Raw genomic sequence first — 7,503 nt, 5'->3', positions numbered from 1 at the left:
AGAGAGGGCTGCTGACCCTGTTTACACTGACATAGAGAGGGCTGCTGACCCTGTTTACACTGACATAGAGAGGGCTGCTGACCCTGTTTACACTGACATAGAGAGGGCTGCTGACCCTGTTTACACTGACATAGAGAGGGCTGCTGACCCTGTTTACACTGACATAGAGAGGGCTGCTGGCCCTGTTTACACTGACATAGAGAGGGCTGCTGACCCTGTTTACACTGACATAGAGAGGGCTGCTGACCCTGTTTACACTGACATAGAGAGGGCTGCTGACCCTGTTTACACTGACATAGAGAGGGCTGCTGGCCCTGTTTACACTGACATAGAGAGGGCTGCTGACCCTGTTTACACTGACATAGAGAGGGCTGCTGACCCTGTTTACACTGACATAGAGAGGGCTGCTGACCCTGTTTACACTGACATAGAGGGGCTGCTGGCCCTGTTTACACTGACATAGAGAGGGCTGCTGACCCTGTTTACACTGACATAGAGAGGGCTGCTGACCCTGTTTGACATAGCGAGGGCACTGACATAGAGAGGGCTGCTGACCCTGTTTACACTGACATAGAGGGGCTGCTGGCCCTGTTTACACTGACATGACATAGAGAGGGCTGCTGACACCTAGAGAGGGCTTTACCCTGACATAGAGAGGGCTGCTGACCCTGTTTACACTGACATAGAGAGGGCTGCTGACCCTGTTTACACTGACATAGAGAGGGCTGCTGACCCTGTTTACACTGACATAGAGAGGGCTAGACTCGGTGCAGTCGCTAGGCTATGTGCTACAGGTTTTTAAGGCACTTTGATCTATAATTCAAATTCTAATAACTGATTTTTAAATTTAGTTTCGTATTTAGTTGGCACACTATGTATGAATTCATATCATCTCATTTTAGTTCTCTACCCTGAACCTTGTTTTAACCATGTCTGGTGGAATTACCAAGTGAAAATCTCAATTCATAATTGCAATATCTGTCCCAAATCAAAAATCACAATGCAACATGTTGGTCCACATCATGCAGCCCTAAAAGTCACCCACCCTGTTTTCAAACATGAATCCATTTCAGATTTTAACACACACACACACACACACACACACACACACACACACACACACACACACACACACACACACACACACACACACACACACACACACACACACACTACACTCCGAAGGGCCGTCTTTAAAACCACAGTCAACAGGAAGTGTTGAAAAAGAACCATCAGATGAGACAAGAGATAAGGATGCTGTTCTGGGGGAACGGTACACACACCCCTTTACACACACATGTATTAGTTCAGGATGGTTTCGCCTCCACCCCCAGGGGACCTCTGCTGACACGCAGCCCCAGTCAGAGTTCTCCCTTCTGGGCCACATGAAACACTGCGGGCCCCTGTTGTCTGGCGCTCCGGAGCCTGGGCTTGCTCTGTTGTGGTGGAGCTGGTGGTCGCGGTGCTCCAGCTGTTTTGGTTGTTTTTCTGTTTTGTTTGTGGGAAGGATGGTCTCACTCGTTGTTGTATTGTTTTCTGCTGGTGTGGGAGCTGTGGCTAGTTGTAGTAGTGTTTTCTGGTGGTGTGGGAGCTGTGGCTAGTTGTAGTAGTGTTTTCTGGTGGTGTGGGAGCTGTGGCTAGTTGTAGTAGTGTTTTCTGGTGGAGTGGGAGCTGTGGCTAGTTGTAGTAGTGTTTTCTGGTGGTGTGGGAGCTGTGGCTAGTTGTAGTAGTGTTTTCTGGTGGTGTGGGAGCTGTGGCTAGTTGTAGTAGTGTTTTCTGGTGGTGTGGGAGCTGTGGCTAGTTGTAGTAGTGTTTTCTGGTGGAGTGGGAGCTGTGGCTAGTTGTAGTAGTGTTTTCTGGTGGTGTGGGAGCTGTGGTTAGTTGTAGTAGTGTTTTCTGGTGGTGTGGGAGCTGTGGCTAGTTGTAGTAGTGTTTTCTGGTGGAGTGGGAGCTGTGGCTAGTTGTAGTAGTGTTTTCTGGTGGTGTGGGAGCTGTGGCTAGTTGTAGTAGTGTTTTCTGGTGGTGTGGGAGCTGTGGCTAGTTGTAGTAGTGTTTTCTGGTGGTGTGGGAGCTGTGGCTAGTTGTAGTAGTGTTTTCTGGTGGAGTGGGAGCTGTGGCTAGTTGTAGTAGTGTTTTCTGGTGGTGTGGGAGCTGTGGCTAGTTGTAGTAGTGTTTTCTGGTGGTGTGGGAGCTGTGGCTAGTTGTAGTAGTGTTTTCTGGTGGTGTGGGAGCTGTGGCTAGTTGTTGTAGTGTTTTCTGGTGGTGTGGGAGCTGTGGCTAGTTGTAGTAGTGTTTTCTGGTGGTGTGGGAGCTGTGGCTAGTTGTTGTAGTGTTTTCTGGTGGTGTGGGAGCTGTGGCTAGTTGTAGTAGTGTTTTCTGGTGGTGTGGGAGCTGTGGCTAGTTGTTGTAGTGTTTTCTGGTGGTGTGGGAGCTGTGGCTAGTTGTAGTAGTGTTTTCTGGTGGTGTGGGAGCTGTGGCTAGTTGTTGTAGTGTTTTCTGGTGGTGTGGGAGCTGTGGCTAGTTGTAGTAGTGTTTTCTGGTGGTGTGGGAGCTGTGGCTAGTTGTAGTAGTGTTTTCTGGTGGAGTGGGAGCTGTGGCTAGTTGTAGTAGTGTTTTCTGGTGGTGTGGGAGCTGTGGCTAGTTGTAGTAGTGTTTTCTGGTGGTGTGGGAGCTGTGGCTAGTTGTAGTAGTTTTCTGGTGGAGTGTTTTCTGGTGGGAGCTGTGGCTAGTTGTAGTAGTGTTTTCTGGTGGTGTGGGAGCTGTGGCTAGTTGTTGTAGTGTTTTCTGGTGGAGTGGGAGCTGTGGCTAGTTGTAGTAGTGTTTTCTGGTGGTGTGGGAGCTGTGGCTAGTTGTAGTAGTGTTTTCTGGTGGTGTGGGAGCTGTGGCTAGTTGTAGTAGTGTTTTCTGGTGGTGTGGGAGCTGTTTTCTGATGGGTGGATGGGTCTGGGGAAGGGATGAAGTAGTTTTCTGGGGAGTGGGAGCTGTGGCTAGTTGTAGTAGTGTTTTCTGGTGGTGTGGGAGCTGTGGCTGAGTCTGGGTGTAGTGTTTTCTGGTGGAGTGGGAGCTGTGGCTAGTTGTAGTAGTGTTTTCTGAAGGGTGGATGGTCTGGGGAGGGCTGTGGCTAGTTGTAGTGAAGGGTGTTTTCTGGTGGTGGTGGGGCTGGGGAAGGGTTGTAGTAGTGTTTTCTGGTGGAGGGTGGGAGCTGTGGCTGAAGGGTGGATGTCTGGGGGAAGGGTAGTGTTTTCTGGTGGGTGGGAGCTGTGGCTAGTTGTAGGGTAGTGTTTTCTGGTGGAGTGGGAGCTGTGGCTAGTTGTAGGGTGTAGTTTTTCTGGTGGTGTGTTTTTCTGGTGGAGCTGTGGCTAGTTGTAGTAGTGTTTTCTGGTGGAGTGGGAGCTGTGGCTAGTTGTAGTAGTGTTTTCTGGTGGAGTGGGAGCTGTGGCTAGTTGTAGTAGTGTTTTCTGGTGGTGTGGGAGCTGTGGCTAGTTGTAGTGTTTTCTGGTGGAGTGACTGGGAGCTACTGGTTTTCTGGCTGAGTCTTGTAGTGTTTTCTGGTGGACTGGTGGCTGAGCTGTGGCTAGTTGTAGTAGTGTTTTCTGGTGGTGTGGGAGCTGTGGCTACTGTCTAACTGGTTGTAGTGTTTTCTGGTGGAGTGGGAGCTGTGGCTAGTTGTAGTAGTGTTTTCTGGTGGAGTGGGAGCTGTGGCTAGTTGTAGTAGTGTTTTCTGGTGGTAACTGGGAGCTGTGGCTAGTTGTAGTAGTGTTTTCTGGTGGACTGGGAGCTGTGGCTAGTTGTAGTAGTGTTTTCTGGTGGTGTGGGAGCTGTGGCTAGTTGTAGTGTTTTCTGGTGGTGTGGGAGCTAACTGGCTAGTTGTAGTGTTTTCTGGTGGAGTGGGAGCTGTGGCTAGTTGTAGTGTTTTCTGGTGGTGTGGGAGCTGTGGCTAGTTGTAGTAGTGTTTTCTGGTGGTGTGGGAGCTGTGGCTAAGTTGTAGTAGTGTTTTCTGGTGGTGTGGGAGCTGTGGCTAGTTGTAGTAGTGTTTTCTGGTCTAAGTGGGAGCTGTGGCTAGTTGTAGTAGTGTTTTCTGGTGGAGTGGGAGCTGTGGCTGGCATCCTGCTCCTTTTTCTCAAAGAAGAAAGTCTAATTAAAAAGAAAGAGAGTGGACTGGGGAGGAGACAGGATGGTATTGTGGACTCCACTGTGGATGGGTCTGGGGGAAGGGATGAAGGCTGGATGGGTCTGGGGACTGTCTAACTGGTTGTCTGCCTGTCTCCCTCTCTGACTGTCTAACTGGTTGTCTGCCTGTCTCCCTCTCTGACTGTCTAACTGGTTGTCTGCCTGTCTCCCTCTCTGACTGTCTAACTGGTTGTCTGCCTGTCTCCCTCTCTGACTGTCTAACTGGTTGTCTGCCTGTCTCCCTCTCTGACTGTCTAACTGGTTGTCTGCCTGTCTCCCTCTCTGACTGTCTAACTGGTTGTCTGCCTGTCTCCCTCTCTGACTGTCTAACTGGTTGTCTCCCTCTCTGACTGTCTAACTGGTTGTCTGCCTGTCTCCCTCTCTGACTGTCTAACTGGTTGTCTGCCTGTCTCCCTCTCTGACTGTCTAACTGGTTGTCTGCCTGTCTCCCTCTCTGACTGTCTAACTGGTTGTCTCCCTCTCTGACTGTCTAACTGGTTGTCTGCCTGTCTCCCTCTCTGACTGTCTAACTGGCTGTCTGCCTGTCTCCCTCTCTGACTGTCTAACTGGTTGTCTGCCTGTCTCCCTCTCTGACTGTCTAACTGGCTGTCTGCCTGTCTCCCTCTCTGACTGTCTAACTGGCTGTCTGCCTGTCTCCCTCTCTGACTGTCTAACTGGCTGTCTGCCTGTCTCCCTCTCTGACTGTCTAACTGGTTGTCTCTGACTGTCTAACTGGGTCTGCCTGTCCCTCTCTGACTGTCTAACTGGTTGTCTCCCTCTCTGACTGTCTAACTGGTTGTCTGCCTGTCTCCCCTCTGACTGTCTAACTGTCTCCCTCTCTGACTAACTGGTTGTCTCCCCTCTGACTGTCTCCCTCTCTGACTGTCTAACTGGTTGTCTCCCTCTCTGACTGTCTAACTGGTTGTCTGCCTGTCTCCCTCTCTGACTGTCTAACTGGTTGTCTCCCTCTCTGACTGTCTAACTGTCTCCTCTCTGACTGTCTAACTGGCTGTCTGCCTGTCTCCCTCTCTGACTGTCTAACTGGCTGTCTGCCTGTCTCCTCTCTGACTGTCTAACTGGTTGTCTGTAGGTCATTATATCAGTTACTCTGATGTGTTCTTTATTCAACACCAGATTCCCACTTCAGTCCAGAACTCTTCCAGATGCTTCCAGACCAGGAATTGTGTCTACATGTCTATTCTTCAGATTCATCGGCGTCTTGAGCTAAACCAGGACACGCACACACTCCCAGTCTATCCCTCTCCATCATAGTGTGTGTGTGTGTGTGTGTGTGTGTGTGTGTGTGTGTGTGTGTGTGTGTGTGTGTGTGTGTGTGTGTGTGTGTGTGTGTGTGTGTGTGAGAAGTGAAGAGACTAATGTGTGTTTGTGCCAATATAATTCCAATCCTGGTTTGTCTCAAGATGGTGATGAGTCTGAATAGTTAAAGAGAATTCCATGTCTGGAAGAGTCTGTTAACACTTTGATATTCAAGCAAGCTTCTTTCTTAACAGTGTATAACAGGTTATAGGCCTAGCAAGCTTCCTTCGTAACAGTGTATAATGGGTTATAATAGGCCTAGCAAGCTTCTTTCTTAACAGTGTATAATGGGTTACGATAGGCCTAGCAAGCTTCTTTCTTAACAGTGTATAACAGGTTATAATAGGCCTAGCAAGCTTCTTTCGTAACAGTGTATAACAGGTTACGATAGGCCTAGCAAGCTTCTTTCGTAACAGTTTATAACAGGTTATAGGCCGAACAAGCTTCTTTCTTAACAGTTTATAACAGGTTATAGGCCTAGCAAGCTTCTTAACAGTTTATAACAGGTTATAGGCCTAACAAGCTTCTTAACAGTTTATAACTGGTTATAGGCCTAACAAGCTTCTTAACAGTTTATAACGGGTTATAGGCCTAACAAGCTTAATAACAGTTTATACCAAGTTATAGGCCTAGTAGTTTTTCTGACTGAAAGTTAACATGTTACAGTGCTGATCAAGGAAAACACATTTCTTTGGACATTTTTCATGGTTAAGACTTGTGTGTCTCAATAAAGTTTTATAAGATCCAACTGTTATTTCCTCTGATATTATGTTTTTATTGTCTCCAGGTAAGAAATGAGGATTGTGATCAGATGACTACGGCTACCATAGAGGGACATACAGAACAGAGCGGACGCCCCAACACACTGTTCCCCTACCTTTTTATTAACATGAAATTCCAGGCTCAAAGTGGATTGTGATGTATTCAAACCCATTGTGAATCCAGTGTGCACCTTCAAATAGTTTTACAAGAGTTCAAAAACATGAAACGAACGAATAAAGGAATCTAAAATGTCTCCATTGCCAATATGTGGTTGTGTGTTTTCTCTGTGAGTTGATATCAACAGCTAGAACAGAATGAGCTCTATTTCATTGCTACCGTTCTATTGTAACAGGCTAGGCATTGTTCTACTGGTTTCTCTCTCCACACACTCGTTGGAAGTCGTGCCAGAGACTGCTGTTCGTGCTCCATGTGTTAGCTACCTGGATTCAGACTGCTGTTCGTGCTCCATGTGTTAGCTACCTGGATTCAGACTGCTGTTCGTGCTCCATGTGTTAGCTACCTGGATTCAGACTGCTGTTCGTGCTCCATGTGTTAGCTACCTGGATTCAGACTGCTGTTCGTGCTCCATGTGTTAGCTACCTGGATTCAGACTGCTGTTTGTGCTCCATGTGTTAGCTACCTGGATTCAGACTGCTGTTCGTGCTCCATGTGTTAGCTACCTGGATTCAGACTGCTGTTCGTGCTCCATGTGTTAGCTACCTGGATTCAGACTGCTGTTCGTGCTCCATGTGTTAGCTACCTGGATTCAGACTGCTGTTCGTGCTCCATGTGTTAGCTACCTGGATTCAGACTGCTGTTCGTGCTCCATGTGTTAGCTACCTGGATTCAGACTGCTGTTCGTGCTCCATGTGTTAGCTACCTGGATTCAGACTGCGTTCTTGTATTCCAGAGAATAGAGAAGGAGAGGGAGGGGAGCAGTGCCCAGTCTGTCATTCAGATATTTTGTGGAGTTGTTCGTTTTTTATACATTAGCCCCCGATTCGGTTCTTTTGAAGTCCTGCAGACCCACACCCACACACACACCTGTCCTGCAGACCCACACACACACCTGTCCTGCAGACCCACACACACACACACACCTGTCCTGCAGACCCACACACACACCTGTCCTGCAGACCCACACACACACCTGTCCTGCAGACCACACACACACCTGTCCTGCAGACCCACACACACACCTGTCCTGCAGACCCACACACACACCTGTCCTGCAGACCCCACACACACCTGTCC

At 48.5% G+C, this 7,503-nt stretch overlaps 1 long non-coding RNA gene across 1 annotated transcript; it reads left to right on the top strand.

Moving 5' to 3' along the window:
* Positions 1 to 5,534: 5,534 nt before the first annotated feature.
* LOC127932652 (uncharacterized) lies at positions 5,535 to 6,502 on the top strand. Its single transcript, XR_008146292.1, has 2 exons — positions 5,535 to 5,823; positions 5,914 to 6,502. It is a non-coding gene; the product is annotated as an uncharacterized LOC127932652 (long non-coding RNA).
* The last annotated feature ends 1,001 nt before the right edge of the window (positions 6,503 to 7,503 follow it).

The sequence above is a fragment of the Oncorhynchus keta genome, chromosome 10 (genome assembly GCF_023373465.1).
Source record: "Oncorhynchus keta strain PuntledgeMale-10-30-2019 chromosome 10, Oket_V2, whole genome shotgun sequence".
NCBI classification, from domain to species: Eukaryota; Metazoa; Chordata; class Actinopteri; order Salmoniformes; family Salmonidae; genus Oncorhynchus; species Oncorhynchus keta.
The sequence above is the reverse complement of the archived record's forward strand: the minus strand, read 5'-3'. Positions and strand labels throughout refer to the sequence as shown.